The 22568-nt window shown below is 45.2% G+C and overlaps 1 long non-coding RNA gene across 1 annotated transcript; it reads right to left on the reverse strand.

Moving 5' to 3' along the window:
- Positions 1–747: 747 nt before the first annotated feature.
- Positions 748–22423, reverse strand: LOC122681504. The gene is made up of 3 exons (XR_006337011.1): positions 22290–22423; positions 3289–3601; positions 748–1610 (listed from the first exon to the last, which is right to left on the reverse strand). It is a non-coding gene; the product is annotated as an uncharacterized LOC122681504 (long non-coding RNA).
- Positions 22424–22568: the final 145 nt, after the last annotated feature.

Here is a 22568-nt window from a genome sequence, read left to right on the forward strand (position 1 = left end):
CCTGGCCCACTTGCCTTGTGGGAACGAAGCTTTTGATTTGTCAAAAGAGGCCAGGAATTTGGAGTTGTGAAGTTTCCAGATTGTTCATGTTGGAAACTTTCTTTTTTAATTGAAAAGATGTTCAGCATCAGTCATCATTAGGGAAATGAAAATCAAACAACAGTGAGATACCACCTCATCCCCATTAGGACAGGTTATTATTTAAAAGATAATATAACAAACAAACAAAAAGTCTTGGTGAAAATGTAGGCAGGCTGGAACCCTTGTACACTGCTGATGGGAATGCCACCAGGTACAGCTGCTGGGGAAAACAGGATGGCTATTCATCAAAAAATTAAGGATAGAATTACCCTATGATACAGCAATTCCATTTCTGGATGTATGATTTGAAACAGGGTCTCAAAGAGGTGTTTGTACACTCATGTTCATAGCAGAATTATTCACAATAGCTAAAATGTGGAAGTACCCTCGCGGTCCATTGATGGATGAATGAATGAATAAAGTGTGGTATATTCAGATGATGGAAATCTATTCAACCTTAAAAAGGTAGAATATTCTGACACATACTTCAACATGAACCTAACATAGAACATCACTGACATTATGATACGGGAAATAAGCCAGTCACAACCAGACAAATAGTATTGTTGTTGTTCAGTCGCCAAGTCATATCCAACTCTTTTGTGACCCTGTGGATTGTCGCCCGCCAGTTTCCTCTGTCCATGGGATTTCTCAGGCAAGAATACTGGAGTGGGTTGCCATTTCCTCCTCAAGGGGATCTTCCCAACCCAGGGATCCAACCCGCGTTTCCTGCATTGGCAGGTGGATTCTTTACCACTGAGTCACCAAGGAAGCCCACAAATCATTCCATTTAGACAAGGTACTTAAAATCATAAAATTCATAGAAATTCAGTAGAAAGTAGAACTGTGGTTGCCAGGGGCTGGGGGAGTGGGGAATGGGGAGTTAGTGTTTAATGGGGACAGGGTTTTGTAAGAGGAAAAGAGTTTGGGAGACAGATAGTGGAGATGGTTGCACAACAATGTGAGTGTACTTAATGCCATTGAACTGTGCACTTAAAAGTAGTTAAGAAGGTAAATTTTATGTGTATTTTCCCACAATAAAAAGCAAATTGGAAATAAACTTTAAGTATAGCACACACCAAGGAAGACTTGTCTTTGGACCACTGGAGCCCGAGGCTGCTGGCTTGTCCCCTCTGCTGTGGGCGACGAGCTCCCACGGCAGCCCGAGCACCAAGTCCACTCTCCTGGCCCAGCTCTGTGCCGTCTCTGGAACTGGGCGCACCTGGGTTTGAATCCTGGCTCTGCTCCTCACAGTCATGAGATGCTGGAGACTTCTACACAGGGGCCACGATTACAGAAGCAGCTTTGTCTCTGTGTTGGTCTCCTACCTGAAGGTGCCTGGAGGCTCTGACCCCACGTGCCGCAGCCCAGGAAACCTGGGTGATGGCAGAGGTGAGTTCGGCTCCCGCCCGTGTGAACTGGTACCCGCACGCCGACCTCAAATGGTGTTTTAGAATCCCAGGCTCTCTTGGAATCTGTGCTTAACAGTTTAAGGGGAGGGCAGGTGTGCACGTGGGCCGAGCTCAACCCTGTGAAGAAAGCGGGGAGGGTGCATCAGCAAAACGATTTTTACATAATTTCCCCTCACAGTTTTCCTGTAGAATTTGGAAGTTTTATTATTGCCTGTTTTCTTTAAGGAATTCCAGTGGACTTGTCTTTCCTGACAGCGTAAAATTTAGTAAAAGTAAATTAGAACGTTTTTGATAAAAGTAAATGTATGAGTTATATTCTTAAAACATGCCATCTTTTCTTGGACATTTACCAAGGATTTGAAAACAAGTAAGTTGTGCAGGGCCCTGTCCTCAAGGAGCTTACATTCCAGAGGAGAGACAGAAAATTAAAGTACTTTTGTAGCTTCTGGGCAAGGGGGTACTAGGGGTCGGTGAGTGACTGGCTGGAGGGGAGAGGTCAGGGGACATGTCCTGGTGGATGGGAAGCCTGAGCTGACAGTCCTGGGGACCAGGACTGGGCCAGAGAGTCAGGGGGAGGGAAATGGAGAAACACAGAGACAGAGTTCTCAGGCCTGTGATGGAAAACCTCAGATTAGGGCCCGGTATTAAGTGCACATACAGTGAAGCCCACAGAGCCTCAAATGCCTGGGCCACAGCCTCTCCCACCCATCCTGCTCCCCAGGAGGAAGTCCCCCACCCAAACAACCCTCCTTGTCAAGAGGGACCAGCACGGATCCTGCTTATTTCTGAGAAGCGGGTGTCAGCCTGTGGCATCGTTCAGACAAGCCAGACACATCCTCCCGCATGAGCCCGAGGTCACCCCGCCCCTCGATACCACCAAGCCCACCTCCACGAGCAATAGGCTGTTCAGGCCTCCCTGGTGACTCAGTGGTGAAGAATCTGCCTTCCAGTGCAGGAGACATGGGTTCAGTCCCTAATCCGGGACGATCTCACATGCCGTGGAGCAACTCAGCCCATGCACCACAACCGCTGAGCCTGTGCTCTAGAGCCTGGGAGCCACAACTTCCAAGCCCACGTGCCACCACTACCGAAGTCCGTATGCCCAGGAACCTGTGCTCCGTAACAAGAGAAGCCTCCGCAATGAGAAGCTCGTGCACCACAACTAGAGAGTAGCCCCTTCTCTCAGCAACAAAGACTCAGTGCAGCCATAAATAAATAAAACATTGAAACAGGCTGTTCGCTCTGCCTCCAGTGCAGTCCTCCTGGGGTCCTCCCCCAGCTGTGAGCACAGGTGAGGGTCTCACCTGTCCATCGAGTGTCAGTGTCCTCGGCCATCCCCATAATCTAGGATGGGAATCCCTTCCTCACCAGCAGGATGAAGAGGAGACAGTTAAGCAATGCCCAGAACGATGTGTATGGAGGGCTGTAGATGACGTTTGTTGGGGCATTCCATGAAGCAGGAGCAGTGGATAGCTGCTCCGGAAGTGGGCAGAGGCCAGCTTATGACCATTCTGGTGCCTTTAACCAGGCCGTGCAGACATTAGTGGCAGTTGCCACTGGAGCTTGCCCAGCAGAGAGGAGGACTGACCTTATCTGAGTGGTAAACGGATGACTCTGGGCAGCGTGTGGACTGGGTTTGGAGGGGCTGAGGCTCGAGGTCAAGCAACTCTGATTAGGGAGCCACTCTGGACATCCAAGTAAGAGAATGAGGACCTCCACCAGGACTGGGGTGTGAGGGGGAGAGGGGGCCTTGGGAAGGGTTTATGATGTAGGAAATGTAGTCAGTTTGCCTCACCTGATCCAAAGGCAGCAGGTGTGTGTCGAATCCACTAGTGAGTGGGTGTTAAAGGAGCTTTGACTGGAGCCCAGCAGGACCACAGAGTAAGGCTGTGCAGGTTAGCTCTTCCCCAGGGTGGCTGGCTTGAGGATGTGCGGGAGCCAGGGGCCCACCTTGCCCTCCCCTGGCCCAGCGAAGCAGGGAAATTTGTAGGAGGTCACCAGGAGAGCTGAGATGAAGATACGGCCCCCAGGTGATGGTTTTGAACATAACCCCAAAAGACGACGTGATCTTGTGCTCAAGAGCTGACTCAGGCTGGGCGTGCAGAATTCTGAAAAGGCAAACACCATGTCTCTCTCCATTTTCCCATGTGAGATAGGAGTTGGAAGGAAAAAAAACTCTCATTTCTTCCCTTTGGGTATGATTAACCTTTAGCATGTTGACTCAAGTATGAATTAATCAACGGATCCAAATTTAGGTGTTTTTTTTTTTTCCCCTGAGTTAGGGAGTGTTTCCAGGGTCCTTTGGATTATGACTTCAATAGAAAACACAGAAAGATGAGAAACTCAGTGAATGAAATACTCAAGAGCTGGATGGTTGTGGTTTTCAACCCTGGCTACATGGTAGAAATATCTGGGGAGACTTTTAAAAATAGTTAAATGCGGGCCCTCACCCAGAGGTTGTGGTACAGTTAGAGGGACAGAGCCCTGGCATCTGTATTTATGTTAACACCACCAGAAAGATTTGTAGAAGGGGTGCCTACCATCATGAGTCCAGTAGGCAACATGTTATATTAAAGGACTTCCACAATCACTAGTTTTCACGACCTCGTTTCACTCGCATATCACACTAAACCCTTACTCATTAAATGGTTCTCAGACCAAGCATTTAAGATTTAAGCATGTGAGGGACTTCCCTCGAGGTCCAGTGGTTGAGACTTTGCCTTCCAATGCAGGGGGTGCAGGTTCAATCAGGTTGGGGAGCTGACATCCACGTGACTCGCGGCCAAAAAATCACAACATAAAACAGGAATGATATTGTAACATATTCAATAAAGACTTTTAAAATGGTCCACATCAGAAAAATCTTTTAAAAATTATAAAATACTGTTTTAAGAAAAGATTTAAGTATGTGAAATTTTCAAGTTGGCAAAAGAAAACATTCAAGAAGTTTCCACCTTATTGATTCAAGCTTAAGCACATTATGAAGCACTTTGGAGGGCTGGTTATTATCCAATATGTTAGCCGGGTTTGGTGAACCACTAGAGAATTAAACAAACTAGAAGCAGTACCCAGAAGTGAAGGTTAGGTGGATGTCTTATATTCTGATGACGATTTTCGTTTCACCTTCTCCCTGCCCTGGGGTAAACCAGAAGTCAAGGTTTACAAGGACTCAGAGGATTTTTTTTTCCCTAATAAGTACCCCAAAAGGTGTGGTGGACTCTGGAGAAACCTGTTTTTCATGTGCTCCTGGGTTCAGCTACTGATTCTCCCTGTGGCTCTGAGCAGTTTCTTCTCAGTTTTCCCATCAGTGTAACTATTGAGAGGCACCACACCCCACACACGACACTCACAGCAACATGAAACTCTGCCAAAGACTTTCAAAAACATAGAAAAGTCTCCTTCCCCTCCACATACATGCTTAAATTCCAGAACAACACATTCATTCACATGGTGGTACAGTGAGCAGAGAAAATTACAGACTCTCAAGGAAATCTGACTAAAGGCATATGTATGTGTGTATGGCAGTTTTTCAGTTTTTGTCTTTTGGTTTAGAATACTTAATTCATTCACACTTAAGGCAATTACTGATATGTCTGCTGGGTTTACAGCTGCCGGTTTGCTTTTTGTTCTCTATGTGTGTATCATCTCCTTTTCATTCCTATCTTCCTCCATTAGCACTTATTTTGTGTTGAACAAATATTTAGGATGTCATTTTAACTGCTTTTGTTGCTTTTATAATTTTTTGAAAGTTTTCCCCCACTGGTTACTGGAGGTATTTTAATCAACATTTTTAACTTATCAATAATTACTCATTTCAAGTTAATTAATACTGACAATTCTGATAAAATATGTCAATTTTACCCCAATATGGATCCATTTCCTCCCATTCCTTATGATATTGCCCTAAGTATTACACTCTATGTCTTATGTTGCCTCACATACCACACAATCTTTATTATTTATGAATTACTCTTTTTATGCAATTCTTCACAGGTTTTTTTATTCCACCCTGTTGCTGAAGCTTTCAGGTGGACTCCTGAACTCTCCTAGAGCTGTTTTCATTCCTAGCTAGCTGTCTAATTGTTGATCTCTGTCAGGGAATGGAGGTTGGGATCCCTTCAGTTCAGTTCAGTCGCTCAGTCGTGTCTGACTCTTTGCGACCCCATGAACTGTGGCTTGCCAGGCTCCCCTGTCCATGGGATTCTCCAGGCAAGAACACTGGAGTGGGTTGCCATTTCCTCCTTCAGGGGATCTTCCCAACCCACGGATCGAGCCTGGGTCTCCTGCATTGCAGGCAGAGTCTTTACAGTCTGAGCCACCAGGGAAGCCCTTATACTTTTAAAGAATGCATCTAACTACTGATTTTTTTCACTTAATAAATTGCAAAAGCAGGGATTTAACTTCAGATAAAAATTTTCATTCGATGTATATTGACATACTTGTTATATATTATTACAGACAAGTAGAATAGAGAAAAAGAGATGATGCAAGCCACAAAAAGTCTAAATCCTCACGCAAGTTTGGTCCTTGACCTGCTGTGAATTAGGAAAAATGACTTCGCTGTGCTATGTTAGTACTTTTAGTGCCTATTTTAAAGTGTCTATAAAAGGCTTAATTAAAAACATTAAAGTAATTATGTTACTTATCCCTTAGTTCCTCTTTCTGTATAATCACCATTTAGGCAGAATATCTTCCTCAGGGCATGATAAAAGATAAACAAAAGATAGACAAAACTGCAAGATATAAAATACTCAAACAATTAGGTTTCAAACTTCAGATTTAAGATTTCATTCTCATCTTGGCCTTTTCTTGGGGGAAGCAAAAGGATGCAGTTACAAGAGTGGCTTTTACACAGAGACTGGTGTTTGAATCCAAGCTCAGTTCCTGAGACTAAGCCGGCACCCTCGGCTTTTTCAATCCACTGATGTAAAGGATTCTGTGGCCGGGCTGGGTTTCCTCTGCTGCTGTGCATGAAAGCCGGCTTCCTGTGAATGGCTGGAAGGAGTGCTGCCTGCGAGTTTTCACTTAAGTCCAGGGCTCCCTTTGTGTGTTAGTCGCTCAGTCGTGTCCGACTCTTTGTTTCCCCATGGACTGTAGCCCACCAGGTTCCTCTATCCATGGGATTTTCCAGGCAAGAATACTGAAGTGGGTTGCCATTCCCTTCTCCAGGGGATCTTCCCAACCCAGGGACTGAACCCAGGTCTCCCACATTGCAGGCAGATTCTTTACTGTCTGGGCCACCAGGGAAGTCCTTTCCTCCAGAGGGTACAGTCTACAATGCTCTTAAGTGAAGTGACTTCTGCCCCCAAGCAGGAGGAGTCTCAGCTTTCCCTGGACAGTACCTTGATTTTTTGAGAGAAGTTTGCAGTCAGCCCTCCGTGTCCCTGGGTTCCACATCTGAGGATGCAACCAACAGTGGGTCAAAAATATCTATCTCCCTCCAAGTTCCAGAAAGTTCCAAAAAGCAAAACTCGAATTTTCTGGGCACTGGCAATTATTTACATAGATTTTATGGTTGTATTCACACAGCATTTACATTGTCCTGGGGGGGCTTCCCTGACAGCTGATGCTGGCTGAGGGCGGAGAAATGATGCCTGTTCCTTTAAACCACCAAGGCTTGGTGTGATTGGTTCCACGGGAATAGGTGACAGTCTAACCAGTTTGTTGGGACAAGTTGAGCATCTTAAAGCAAAGCCACAATCAGACCTGCCTACTGATGCTTAGACACAGGCTGCAGGTATGTAACCATCACCCGTGTGCTTCCAAAGGCCCTCGGGGGTCTGGACCAGAAGAGCATGTTTCAGACTGAGGAGGTAAAGCAGAGATTCCCAGGAGGGTACCATTCCCCAAAGGTGTTTTAGAAGTTGGTAGAAGTGTGGTTGGGGTGTAGGCAGGCGGTCTAGACTTACAGCAGAGTGCACCACAGCCCCGCAAACTCAAGAAGCAGTTCACATCCCACAGGGCTTCCAAACGTGCTTTGCCCCCGGCTTCTGCTGGATCTGGCAAAGGAAGCCCTGAGAGCACTGTGGAGGGTGGAGGAGAGGTGAAGGTACTCGCTTTTGGTATATTCCTGCCCAGCAATGGGTCAGTTGTGGCCAAGTTCTCCTGCCCGAGGCTCCAAGACTCACTGCATTCAGTCGACTGCTGCTTCTTCTCTGAAACTCCTTCGCTCACCCCTCCAGAGCCTTGGCTGTCCCCGATGGCTGCCAGAGCCTGCCTTTAGCTTCCTGGACTTTCTTTATTTCCTCCTCCAAGCATGCCGTCACTTTCTTGCTGAGGCACCTGCTGATATCTTGTGCGCCCTCTGTTTCCCCTCTTTAGAAGTATTATCCCTCTTTAGAAGTGTTAACCATCTTATGGTAAGATGGTCTCCCTGTTTCTCGGATGATCTTCAAGTGAGTCTGGTCTGTCTTCTTTGAACATTAGTTTTTATTCTATCCCCTACCCTTAACTCTTCTATTTTTCTGTAACTTCTCATCTGGAATGTAATTCTGAGCTTCTCACTTACTTTAAGAAAATGCATTTTTTTATTTTGGCTGCACTGGGTCTTCGTTGCCACATGTGGGCTTTCTCTAGTTACGGCGAGTGGGAGCTACTCTCTAGTTGTGGTGCTTGGGCTTCTCATTGCGGTGGCTTCTCTTGTTGCAGCACAAATTCCAGGCCCACAGGCTTCAGTAGTTGTGGCACATGGGCTTAGCTGCCCTGTGGCATATGGGATCTTCCTGGATCAGGGATGGAACCTGTGACCCTGCATTGGCAGGTGGATTCTTAAACACTGCACCACCAGGGAAGTCCTCACTTACCTTTAAATCTAAACTTATTAATTATAATTAACTTCTACAGCAAGGTGTGAATATTTGCTCTTTTATTACATTTTCTACTGTAGTCATGCTGGAGCACCTACATTTTGGAATATGTATTACAAATTATTTCTTCATAAATGAATTTTCTTCTAGTTCTTTATATTATGATTTGGAATATACATTATATATACAATCAAATAAAACATACATATTTACTATACACATGGTATATAATATATATGTAATATTTAATTATATATGCTTATTAACCATGAATTTCATTTCCAGACAGTGAAAGGAATATTCTTAATATTAATTGTTTCAAACTCAAATCAAGCTGACTGTAATTCTGCTTTCTTACTACTACGGCCATCTGATTTTAAACCCTGGAGGGCAGAGATCATGTTGGTTGTGTTATATTTCTATCTCGAGCACATGATAACTTGCTTGGCATTCAATGTGTATGTGTGAGTTGAAAGAATAAATGAATATCTCTCCTTAAAAAAAAATTAAGTGTCACAGAGAGTCATCTGACCATAGAGTCCCACAGTGTTAAGAAGGTTTTATCAAGTGTGAAACAGATCGCCAGTCCAGGTTGGATGTATGAGACAAGTGCTCGGGGCTGGTGCAATGGGATGACCCAGAGGGATGGGATGGGGAGGGAAGTGGGAGGGGGGTTCAGGATGGGGAACACATGTAAATCCATGGCTGATTCATGTCAATGTATGGCAAAAACCACTACAATATTGTAAAGTAATTAGCCTCCAACTAATAAAAATAATTGGGGTGGGGAGAAGGTTTTAACAAAGTCTTCTCCATGACATTGACCTTGACTCCCCCACAGACCCTTTGAGCAACTGGTAAGATTTTATGGGCTTCCAGAGAATAGCAGTCTGTCAGTCACAAAAAGGACTTTCAAGGGCAGGAAGCTTTCATCTGAGCCCCTCCCCATCACATGGTCCAGAAGCCTGGTGGGAATTCCCACCTCGCCAATACAGACTCAGAAGGTCAGTCTCCTGGGGCAGGAATGGCAGCCTGGCCTCTTTGGCCCATGATTACTTATTCTGTCTGAGCCTCCCAAGATGTTGGAAATATGCCCAGACAAGGTGGTAAAGACTCCCTGAAGTAGATGCTGAGTCCAGAATAATGACAGTGGGATATGCCAGTGCCTCTTGAAGAGGGAAGAAAGAAAGTGCAAGTGTTAGTCTCTCAGTCGTGTCCGATGCTCTGTGACCCCATGGACTGTAACCTGCCAGGCTCCTCTGTTCATGGGATTCTCCAGGCAAGAATACCGGAGTGGGTTGCCATTCCCTTCTCCAGGGGATATTCCCTGACTCAGGGAAGAGTACTCTTGAAGAGTACCAGGTATTAAAGACAGTGGCAAGGAACATGTAGCGTTTAATACACCCTCCTACATGTTGACCGGCATTCCTAATTTCCTTATCCTTCTGTGTCTTCATTGTACACCTTGCTGCGACCTGTTGAGAAAGTTGCTGGCTATAATGAAGCCAGACAAGTACGTTAGAGCTGGTCTCACTAAAAACGATTTGACTCTTGGCTGCTGTCATCACTGTGGTTCTGTAAAACTGCCTCTTCTGAGGAGTTAAGAATCTTTTGCAGACGTGACTTCATGTATCTATACGACAAACTTATTCATAGGTGGGTATCATCATCCCAATTATGCCTTAGGCAGTTAGGACTGTCTCAACACCACCCGGAAAATTGCCCATAAAGATGAGACTGGAACCTCTGTCCTGCAATTTTCACTTTCGCTCTGGACCTGTCAGAGCTTGTTGCCACTGGCTGCAAGCCTTGAAAGACACTTGGGGAAATGCATAAGCATCTTGCTATCCAGAGTGCAAACAGCAATATCAAACATTCGGTGTTTGGAACACTCTCCAAAACAAGAAACCAACAAGATTCCAACAGGTCACCAATAGACACTGTAGAACATCTCTGGCTAACAACACATGCCAAAAGTACTTGGGTCTTCCAAATATCACACCATGAAATAAAAGGAAAAAAAGAAAAGAAATACAAATAAAGGATAAAGAGATGGAATCAAGAAATATTCCCTTTTAATTTCAATTTTTTTCTTTTTCTTTTTTAGCCACCCCATGTGGCTTGGGGAATCTAGTTCCCCAACAAGGGATCGAACCCATGCCACCTGCATTAGGCATGCAAAGTCCCAACCACTGGATCACCAGGGAAGTCACAAGAAACATTCCTTTAACAAAATAGTGCAAATAAAGGAGAAAGAGTTTCCTCCTAGAAAGCCTGTTGCAAAACTCACACGTGAGAGGGAATCAAAGAGAAGGGAAGAACTACACTGACATCATTTGCTGTTTTAAGACATCTAATTCTGCCCCGAAGTCACGGTTGTCTTCTCCCAGCTGGTGTATCGCTCAGTGACAACCAAGAATCTGAAGGGTCTTAGGGTCCCAGTTGATGCCCATGTCCCCCCAACACGGGCTGTACTCATGACCCACATGGTTGACATAAAAGTCTACCCTTGAGTTGAAAGCGTCCCAGCTTATGGTTAACGGGAAGCTTATTTCCTAACTCAGAAAAGTTACTTAACTAGAGACTTCCCTGCTGATCCAGGGGTTAAGAATCCATCCTGCAAGGCAATGGGTTTGATCTCTGGTCGGTGAACCAAGATCCCACATGCTGCGGGGCAACTGAGCTCAAGAGCCACAGCCACTGAGTGTTCTTGCCTAGAAAATCCCATGGGCAGAGGAGCCTGGTGGGCTCTAGTCCATGGGGTCGCAAGAGAGTCGAACACAACCAAGCGACTAAACAACAAAATAATTGTTTCGGATACTGTTTAAGCCCTCTGTGTGAATAAGCTAACTTAACAGATGAATAATGAAAATTATTACCAAAAATATTACTCAACTAAAACTATAATAGAACATGGTGTTTAAAATGCTGAAATCACCTCTCTAATGCACTGAGTTTAGAGCTTCGCTTCTACCTGGTGCAGGGACACCAAGCATTCCCAGCACACCTGCCAGACTCAGAGCCGCTGTGAAGTGGGATGAGGTGCTGGGCTTGGCTCAGAGACCTGGCACTGTGCGGTGACCTTGCCCAGACCAGGGTCCGATGCCTGGGACCTCCCCTGTGAAGGAACAGGCCCAAACCTGAAGACTTCAGAAGCCTGTCTCTTGAGCTCCTACCTGCTTACACGTGAATCTGCCTGACTAGACCGTGTGCTTTTCTGACTGCAGTTGTAGTCAGCTCATGTTGCCCTTTGATGTGGATCCCAGCATCGCCAGAGGACTATCTGATGGAACAAGGTGTTAAAGACCTTTCTACACCCACTGCAGGGACATATTTCTTGACTTTATCATCTCCCTGGTGAGACTGTGAGTGTCCTGGGTGCAGGAGAAGGACCCCCTCACTTTGAATCACAGTAGCCCAGGAAGGACCCAATGCGTGGTTTTAGCCGTGTGTGTTATATAGCATATTATCAAACCATAGAGACATAAACTTGTATTTCAAACTAATATAGATAGACACATTTGTGGGAGATATGTATTTGTTTTTTAAATGAATCTACTTCAATATTTATAATCTAACATGACCTTTTAGTTTCTTAAGAAAAAGAATTCTGAAAAAGTCTGTTTTCAGGTGAAAAGAAAATCAGTGAATTTAGCAGGCAGGATAATGAGACCCATTCATATTTTCTCAGTGGAATCTTGAACTCTAAGGAATTCAAAGTGCATAAGCAAGACTGATTTTGCTTTTGCGAATTGGAATTCCAGCAGTGAATGAGAAGATAAAAAAGATCACTGCTTAATGTCTGACCCCCTGTCTACTCCCTGTCTGACTACCTTGCTGGAGCCCATAAATCAGTTCTAAAACTCTGAATCTGCAATTCACTGATACTGTGATTTTTTTTCTTCTTCTTGTATTTGTCTTTCTAAAGATGATCACTCTATATTCAATGGCAAAAATGATTTTATTTCATTTTGTAAAGCCCCAGTCCCATTGAACCCCAGAATTCAAGTGGACAGGAGAACATTCTGGGAAGCTCTGATTTTACACAACCTGAATTTTCTCAATGTCTGAACAACAGTGGCCCCGCCAAGGCCACAGCAGCCACCTCACTTCCACCCTGGAAGCTTTTCAGAAGTTTCTCAGGGACTTCCCTGGTGGTCTGGAGGTTAGGACCCCACAGTCTCACTGCTGAGGGCCTGGGTTCAATCTCCAGCTGGCAACTAAGATCCCACAAGCCTTGCAGTGCCGTCAAAAAAAAAGAAAAAGAAAAAAAAAGATTTGTTCAGTTCCACGGAGTCACCCTGTTGATCTTGTCTTTCCATTTCAAGGGTTCAGCCAACCCTTGAGTACTTTCTGGAGCGCCAACTCTGAAAGTGACAGGCAGTAAAATAAGACCCAGCACCTGCCTTGTGGGGAGCTCATTCCTGATGAGAAACATGTTGCAACAGACTGTGATAAAAAAAATAAGGCAGAAGTTTCTAAAACGCACTACAAAAGTCAAATCAGGACAGGGTAAGGAAATTTGGAGAAGAGGCAACACTTGAGCTGGGCTTTGAAGGATGAATAAGAGTTTGTTGGAGGAAGGAGGCATGATATTCAGTTCACAGGGTACTAGAAGATGGGGACTTTGAAGCTCAATGTTTTGAGAAAATTCCAAACTGTTTGAAGTGGCCGGGAATGCCTGCGGTGCGGAGGGGAAGCAGAGAGTAGGACACTAAAGGTTAACAGTAGGGTTGAATCCAGGTAAGACTGGAACAGAGTTGAGATTTTATCCTGTAGGCAGCCAGGCACCCCTGGAGGTTTCTGAGCAGTTCGGGTAAATGGTTAGAGCTCCATTTAGATAACAGAAGAGAAGATTAAAAGGCGGCAAGGAGCTTTCCGAATGCCAGGACACTGCCTGAGCAGCTGATGTGTTTCTCCCAGAAAGAGGACAAAGGGCCCGAGGCTACACCCAAGGCTGCAGCCAAACAACACAGAGAACCGGTAGATTTAAGAATCCTGAGCCGGCAAGGGCTGCTTGGTAAGTGATGTGATGGGGGTTGCAGAAATGGAGATGTTGGGAAAGACTAGGAAGGTGGGTGACCATTGGAATCGAGAGCAGGGGATGGAGTTCTTGAGACTGAGGAAGAGAAAGAAGATGGATTGGGAAGGACAAGCACGGGCTAGCTGGGGTGCCTGACACCCACTGGCATTGAAGGCTCAGTCAGAGCTCAAAAAAACTCCCCTGGGATGGATCTTGCTTTCTTCTACATACACAGATAAAGCTTGGCTTTGATTCAAGAGCTCATGGACCACTGTGATTCCAAAAGAGTGGAGCAACACACATTCAGAGGATGCGAGAAAAGCATGAACGTTAAACTGCCTCCCCCACCCCACTCCATGCCAGACCAGACTGAGACGTCTTCTGGGTTTTTTGTTTTTTTTAATTTGTTTTGTTTTGTTTGAGGGGATGCGTGTAGTTTTATTTGCTCGCTTGCTGTGGTCATCTAGAGATTAGCTGAGTGTCTTCTCCTGAGAAAGTAATGAATTGTTAAGACTTCTGAATCACCGGCCTGAGATTTTATGTTTGCCTCCAGGTGAGAAAAGCAGGTGACAAGGGAACAAGTAGAAAGAAAACAGTTGCAAAATAGGTTATAAATAAGCTGCTCTTCTGCTTCTGTGTTGGTTGGACCTGTCAGAAGAGCAGTTTGAGGTTGCTGTGCGGGTGTGCGCCGAACAAAACTAAGGAGTGCAATTCACATCTGAGACCTTGTAGAAATGAATGTCTATCAGGAAAAATTTCAAGAAAAACAAAATGCCTTAAGGAAGAGGACATCTTTTTCTAATTTTCACAAGAATGCTATCAAGACTAGCAGAAGCTGTCTTTTCCTGCTGAAGGTGGTTCACTGGTGAGACAAGTAAGAACAGTACATATTAACATATTCCTTTCACTAAGATAGCAGAAGGCTTAAAGGAAACACAATCCATTCATTCTCTAGTTGCTGGAATCCTACTACAGATATCAACCTGGAATTCTGTCTTTAGCCAGAACAAACACAATTTAAGGCATAATCAGGCTTAAAATCTTGTTACAGTCAAATGCAATGTTCTTTTACTAGAAGAGAACCCACAGCCTTCTGGAAGTGGAGAAGGAAGCCGGCAGCTCCCTGAATTGTGTTCTTTGCTAGGATTCTTGTATCGGTTCCTTAACTGCAAGGTGTTTTCTTACATGAGCACATGCCTTGGTCCCTTCATATTGCCAAGACAAAATTATCGCATGGCTTAAACAAATTATTTCTGACAGTTCCATAGGCTGGAAAGAGCAAGATCAAGGCCCTGGCAGATATGGTGTCTTGTGAGAACCTGCTTCAGGTTCGGCTGTCTCACGGACAGCAAACTTTTCTGTGGTGGAAGGACTGAGGGAAATTTTCGGGGTCTTTGTTTTAAGGGCACTAATCCCATTCATAAGGTTCTGTCCTCATGACTGAATCAGCTCCCAAAGGACCCACCTCCAAATACTGCCACATTGGAGCTGAGGTTTCAACATATGAATACTGTAGGGACACACTTTCAGTCTATAGCAACGTAACATCAAGAGCACCACAAATAATATTTCAGTGTTGCTAAAATTAATTCCAAAGAAATTACACCTTCATTTATTTGTTTACTTTTTAAAGTATTTATTGCCTGGCATCTTCCTAGAAACTGTAAGCTCCTGAGAAGACAGACGCTCTGTCTTGTTTATTGTCAAAGCCTTAGTGCCTAGAATAATGCCAGGCACATGCTGTGCTTTGCTTAGTCGCTCAGGCATGTCTGACTCTTTGTGACCTCATGGACTGTAGCCCTCCAGGCTCCTCTGTCCATGGGGATTCTCCAGGCAAGAATCCTGGAGCGCGTTGCCACTTTCTTCTCCAGGGGATCTTACCCACCCAGGGATCAAACCCTGGTCTCCTGCACTGCAGGCGGATTCTTTACCTCTGAGCCACCAGGGAAGCCTGATTACAAGAATATGCATCATGATTTCCATTATCTTCAATGGTATCCATGCTTAAAATACAATTAAATATTTCAATCTCACAAAAATTTGAAAAGATACAAGATGGGTGGTTTCCTCTGAGGCCCTTGTTCCGGGGAAGGGCTGGCTCTCGACAGCTGAGCCCTGACTTCTGAGTGGCTGGCCTGTGCCCAGTCTCCACCTGGACGGCCAGCGGCCTATGGGGAGGGGAGGGCTCCCCGTGTAGAGGCTGCCCCCTGCTGTTCAGTGACACTGAGGCCACGTGGAGAGCAGAGGGGAGGCTTCCAGGGGAGGAGGGTCTCAGGTCAAAAGTCAGAGCACTCTGGACTTCGCTGGAAAGGACCTTCAAGGTGATCAGTTCAAACCCATGTATTTCAGATAGAGAAACTGAGGCCCAAAGAGGTCAAATGTCTTGTCCGTGGTCACAGTTAGTTAAAGCTGGCTTTCCTGACCCCTGCCTTGCATCAAGGAGACACCAAAGTCGCAACTTGGGTGTCTTCCGCCTTTTTAAAAAAAAGAACAATTCATCACAAGTTTACTTCCAGCTTTCTATAATGTGAACTATTCACATTTTCAAGACATGATTTAAAACAATCGAGTGATTTTAAAAGTCATCTATTATACTTGGACCCCAGAAGCTCCCCACGAAAGGATTTCCTTAAGAACCAATGGAAGAGGGGCCTGCCTCTTACTAGCCCAGCCATTTCTTTCACTATCTTTCTCCAGAGGCCTCATGTTTTGAAGGTTTTTAAAAATCTACCAAACAAGGCGCATATTTAGAGGAAACATGTTCACTTTTAGATGCACAGACTATAGTTCTAACTGATATCACCAAATGAAATTGGGTATGTGAAGCACTCTATCACATGACAGTGACACTGTGGGCTTTCCGGAAATATTAGCTACGGACTGTATCTTTAACAGCCAAAGCCAAGGGGGAAAGGGATTTTTTTGTTAGTCTCTGGGGCCCTGTGGAAGGTTAGTATCTCTTCTATCTGGTGTTTTGAAATACTAAAAAGAATCTTAAAGTTCAAAGGAACCTGGTATCTCTGATAGTGGTATGGACACACATATCTGAGGATGTCCAAAGGCCCAGAAGCCCCAGGCTGGGGCTGACTCTGTGAGTCACTGACTCTCCCGCCCTGGGGACCACTCTGTTCTCACATGGGACTGGGATGGGCCTTGATCAACAGATCTAGTCTGTTGATGCATCTACCGTGGTATGAGGGCTTGTCGGTACAACCCTCCAAACCTGACCACTCAACTAAAGCAAATGTTTCCTGAAACTAAATTTTTTTTTTTGGCTTGCCGGGATCTTAGTTCCCCGACCAGGGATGGAACCTATGACCCTGCAGTGAAAGCGTGGAGTCCTAACCACTGGACAGTCAGGGAAGTCCCTAAACTAATCCTTTTACAGATATAAATGTATCTAGAGACTAGTAAAGTTGTGTTGAACATATGCAACTGTTTGCTAAAGCCACAGGCTTCTCAAAAAAAGAGAAAAAGCTAATTCCATTTATATGAAGTTCTAGGATGAGAATCACTAATCTAGCAATTGCCCTTAAGGCCACAAGGATGAGGATGTAGCCGGAAGGGGCTGGAAGGGGCCCAAGGGAACTTCCTGGAGTAATGGGAACGTTCTGTAACTGGAGAAGGATTGGGGTCTTATAGGAGTCTGCATCTGTCACACTTCATTAAATGGTACTTGTTAGTTTCACACACTTCACTGTAAGCACATTTTACTTTCAAAATGAGCTGTAAACAAATACTGAACTTAAGCTAATGACTTGCATGCTGAAGTGCTTAGGGGTGAACTGATGTCTGTGACTTTGCAGTGCATCCCCAAATTAGATGAACTAATGGATGGGCAGAAAGAGAGGTGTGTGACATATATATATATGTATATGATAAAATATTAACTGTGGTACATATACACCATGGAATATTACTCAGCCGTTAAAAAGAATTCATTTGAATCAGTCCTAATGAGATGGATGAAACTGGAGCCCCTTATACAGAGTGAAGTAAGCCAGAAAGATAAAGAACATTACAGCATACTAACACATATATATGGAATTTAGAAAGCAGGTAACGATAACCCTATATGCAAAACGGAAAAAGAGACACAGAAATACAGAACAGACTTTTGAACTCTGTGGGAGAAGGTGAGGGTGGGATATTTCAAAAGAACAGCATGTATACTATTTATGGTGAAACAGATCACCAGCCCAGGTGGGATGCATGAGACAAATGCTCGGGCCTGGTGCACTGGGAAGACCCAGAGGACTCGGGTGGAGAGGGAGGTGGGAGGGGGGATTGGGATGGGGAATACGTGTAAATCTATGGCTGATTCATATCAATGTATGAGAAAAAAATAAATAAATAAAAATTAAAAAAAAAATATTAACTGTGATGGGCTTCTGGACATTCTGATCTCCCAATTTTTGTGTCAAAAAATTTTCATAATAAAATGGGAGGAAAAGAATTAAGATTCAATCATTTACTACCTTAAACATAATGTTACTATAGCTTAGTCAACTTTAAAGATTCTAATTTAGAAAAGGACATTTATACAGTTCTAACCGAAGAAGCCTTCAGAGTGGAAAGCTGGTACCTCAGTGGTATTTGTAACATGGCTGGCTGGTTATTACTTGCAGACATATCCTTCTTTCCAATAGTCTGTGCTGCTGGAGGACATGTCGTGTAACACATCCACCTAACAAGCCCTGTGAGTGATATGTGGTGGAGACTTAATGCATCTGTGGTAAGAGCAGGGCTGGGGGCTCAGATGTGGATTCTGCAGCCTACTGGCTGCTGCCAGCTCTGAGCTTCTGTGTCCTCATCTACAAAAGGGGATGATCTCCATTTGGCTGTTTTGAGGGTTCAAGGTGATGTAGGTAAAACAAGAGTATCTGGCTCCTGAGTGGTAGTAGTAGTGTTAGTCGCTCAGACATGTCCAACTCTTTGCAACCTGATGGACTGTAGCGCGCCAGGCTTGTGGGTCCACGGAATTCCCCAGGCAAGAATACTGCAGTGGGTTGCCATTCCCTTCTCCAAGGGATCTTCCTGACCTAGGGATTGAACCTGGGTCTCCTGCATTGCAGGCAGATTCTTTACCATCTGAGCCACCAGGGAAGCTCCAGGCTCCTGAGAAGAACTTTAAAAATAGAAAAATGGGTATAAGGTCCTAAAGTGTCTACCCAGAGATGGTCTTCGGTACAAGGCAGAAACTGAGCAGCACTGAATGTGATGCTTCATGAAGGACACAATCCCACTCCAGTTAGTGCTCGGACTAGGACCTCAAAACCTGGGTCCAACCGTACAGGAGCCCTAGGCAGACCATGGTTTCCAAAAAAGAAGCCCCGACTCTTCAAAAATGCTGTTGTCATAAAAGACAAAAACACAACTGTGGAATATTCCAGATTAGAGGAAATTAGGGACACCCCGCAATTAAAACTCAAATCCTAGACTGGATCCTGTGCTGGGGAGGGGTACATATTATAAAACACGCTCGGGTCAGTTGTCAAACTGGAATGTGGGTGGTAGGCTAATGTAAAATATTGCTCTAGTGTTAAATTTGGAAGGACTGATGCTAAAGCTGAAGCTTTAAAACTCTGGCCACCTGATGCAAAGCACTGACTCATTGGGAAAGACCCTGATGCTGGGAAAGCTTGAAGGCGGAAGGAGAAGGGGACGACAGAGGATGAGATGGTTGGATGGCATCACTGACTCAATGGAAATTAGTTTGAGCAAGTTCCGGGAGTTGTTGATGGACAGGGAAGCCTGGCATGTTGTAGTCTATGGGGTTGCAAAGAGTCGGACACGACTGAGCCACTGAACTGAACCGAGTGTTAAATTTACTGAACCCAGTTAACTACTGTGGTCACGTAAGAGAATGTCTTTGTTAGGAAATGTGTTAGGAAACACATGCCAACATAGCTAAGGGTCTAGTGCGTGCAATTACACGTGGTTCAAAGGAGAGAAAGGAGAAGAGCTTGCTCATTTGGACACATAAGCGAGACCCTGGAGCAAAACACTAATTATCAGTGAGTCTGACAAATACAGTATTGATGTTGTACACTTAAAAAATATGTACAACCTAAACCCACTTCAGTATTCTTGCCTGAGAACTCCATGGACACACGAGCCTGGCACGCTACAGTCCATAGCGTTGCAAAGAGTTGGACATGACTTAGCAACTAAACAACAACTGTGGTTCTAGCCAATAGAGAGAACAAAAAGTTGTAAGGAACTGGAGATTGGGACTGAAACAAAAAGCCTACTGTTTACAGATGTGATAAATTGTGAGAATTGTGTTTTAGTTGGTGGGCATACTGAGGATTTAAACCCGAGAGACAGCCTCTCAGATGGCTCTGAGGGACTGTTCAGAAGAGGTAAGGGAGGAGCCAAGAGATAAAGGGGTTTTTGAAAGGAAAAAAAAAAAAAAAAAGAAAACCCAGGTAGTCAAAACATCAAAATATTACTGTTATTTAAAGAAAAACCGGGGGACTTCCTGGGTGGCTCAGCAATAAATAATCTGCCAGTAAAGCAGGAACTGCAGGAGACTCAAGATCAATTCCTGGGTCCAGAGGATCCCCTGGAGGAGGGCATGGCAACCCACTCCGGTATTCTTGCCTGGAAAATCCCATGTACAGAGGAGCCTGGAGTGCTACAGTTGACAGGGTCACAAAGAGTCTGACACAACTGAAACGACTGAGCACACATCTAAAGAAAAACTAGACATCTCAAGTTAACGAACTTAGCACTTTTCCAGGTATGGGAAAATCCAAGAGTCTACGTTCTTTGAAATCATTCCTTTGATACACACCCAATGCTTAGTTGGTAAAGAATCCACCTGCAATGCAGGAGACCCCAGTATGATTCCTGGGTCGGGAAGATCTGCTGGAGAAGGGATAGGCTACCCACTCCAGTATTCTTGGCCTTCCCTTGTAGCTCAGCTGATAAAGAATCTGCCTGCAACGTGGGAGACCTAGGTTTGATCCCTAGGTTGGGAAGATCCTCTGGAGAAGGGAAAGGCTACCCACTCCAGTATTTGGGCCTGGAGAATTCCATGGATTGTATGGTCCATGGGAGGGCAAAGAGTCAGACACAACAGAACAACTTTCATTTTCAACTATCTAGGACCAGCACTCTTTTTTTTCTCTATCTTGAATCCCCTCAGGGTGCATAGTTGGGGGTGACTGTAGTAGCCACAGCATCCTTTGTTTACTGATTTGGTAGGTGACATTCTTGACTTTCTTTATTCATTGCTGGTGAGGACTAAGAATGGTTACACTAAGGATGTTGTGGGCCATTAAGCCATCACATTACAGGCCCCCCACCCCACGGTGAGCCCTGAACTCAATCTCAAGCCATCAGCCCCATCCCCGTGTACTTCAGGGGACTAGGATGGGAAAGAACAGGATGCTGGCCCTAGATAGCTAAGGTACTTGTCAAAAGAATGCTTTCAGTGTACCCAGACTTTGGCATCTTCTCCTTCATAGAAAAGCACTAAATTCATTAACTTGATGTCTGGTTTTCTTTAATTAATAGTAATTTTTTGATGTTCTGAGTATGTTTTATAAAACTCCAATATATCCTGGCTCCCCTGCCCTTCAAAGCAGTCCTTCAGAGCTAACTGAGAGGCTGCTTCCTAGACTTGAAGTCCTCTGAAAATCTGCCTAATAAAATAGAATTCTCAGTTTTTAGGTTGTGCCTATTTTTTTTTTTTTTTTAGTGGATTCTAATTTCTTGGTGAACTACTAGTCCTAGTGTAGAGCAGAAAGGGATGTGGAGAGTGTCCAAGTCAGACTAGGGACTTTCCTCAGGGCAGGGGCTGAACTGAATTCACTGTGAACGAGGCAGCTTCCGGGCAAGAGAAGGGAACAGATTCACCGTCTGGGAGCTGAGAATGAATTTTAGGAAATGCTTGTCTCTCCTTGGCTTTCCGGGCCATGTGAACATTTTCTTGGTCTTCTAGATGACAAAACTTCAGAAAGCAAATCTAGGGGAAGTAAGGAAAACTGAGAGGGTGCCTTGGTGGAAACACCCTCCACAGTGAAGGGGGGTGTGCTCCTCAGCTCCCCAGTGTGTGTGTCCCAGACGGCACCAGTACCTCCCTGACCTCAATCAGAACCCTGAACAAAGACTCAGAGAGCTGTAGACCAAGAAGAAAAAGAAAAAGATGCTACCAACTGCTGCTTTAGTAAACAACATAATGCTGCCTGCCTTGAAGCCATCAACCTCTACAGGCACTCTGAGGGTGCACATGTAGGGAAACTAAGGATGGAGAAAAACAGTATGCGGGCCCTAGATACTTAAGATGCATCTCAAAGGAATGATTTAAGAGAGCCCAGATTCTTTCATCTTCCCATAGTAGAAAAGTTCTAAATTCATCAAGCTAACATGTCTGTTCCTTTGTGATCAGCAGTAACCTTTCGATGTTCAACCACCCTGTTTTCTTTTCAGCAAAAACTACATATCCTGGCTTCTCCCATAACTCTCTGAAACAGTTCCTCAGAGCTGCAAGGCTGTCTTCTAGGTATAAGGCCACCAAAGAAAACATAATTCTCAACTTTTAGGTTGTCACTCTTGATATTTTGCTTTTTCAGTGGATACTAGAAGGGGCTGAGCCCCAAGCTAACGGTGAGGATCCTGTCCCTCAGAAGATGGATGAGATTGCCCATAAACGCGCGGACTGCGACAGAGGGACAGGATCTAGGGAGGGCGGTGAGGGCGCGCTAGTTGGGGACATGGGCTCGGAACCCGGGGCTGCCTCATTTGACAGTAAGATCGCGGGAAGATGCCTCGCCTTCCCAGTCTCAGTCCCCACCGTGGGTTTAAGTGAATTAAAAGGAGTTGATCGACATCACGCCTGCGCGGCTCAAGGACCCCTCCCCACCCGCCGCGAGACAGCCTCGCTTTCCCCGCAAGCAAGCGTGGCCCGGAAACCGTTGTCCCCTCCGCTGCGCACCCCAGAAACTAAACGGAGATTACCCGGGCACATCACTTCCGCCAGTCGAGGGGTGGGCCCGGCACCGGAGGCAGGAGTCACTGCTGGGTCACTGGGGAGTGTAGTCTTTAAGGCGGAGGCGTTAGCGAAGGGGTCACGGGAAGGAGAGACGTTTCACCCGGGGTCCTCTGTAAAAGGGGGCGGGGGCGGAAATCTAGGCGCCACAGCAGCCATTCTCCCGTGGGCAAGTTACCGAGAAACAGTTCCCTCTAAGGCCTCTGGGCGCGCCGACCATCCTGGGAGGTGTAGTCCCGGCGCTGGGC

Source organism: Cervus elaphus, chromosome 23 (genome assembly GCF_910594005.1).
Source record: "Cervus elaphus chromosome 23, mCerEla1.1, whole genome shotgun sequence".
Classification (NCBI taxonomy): Eukaryota; Metazoa; Chordata; class Mammalia; order Artiodactyla; family Cervidae; genus Cervus; species Cervus elaphus.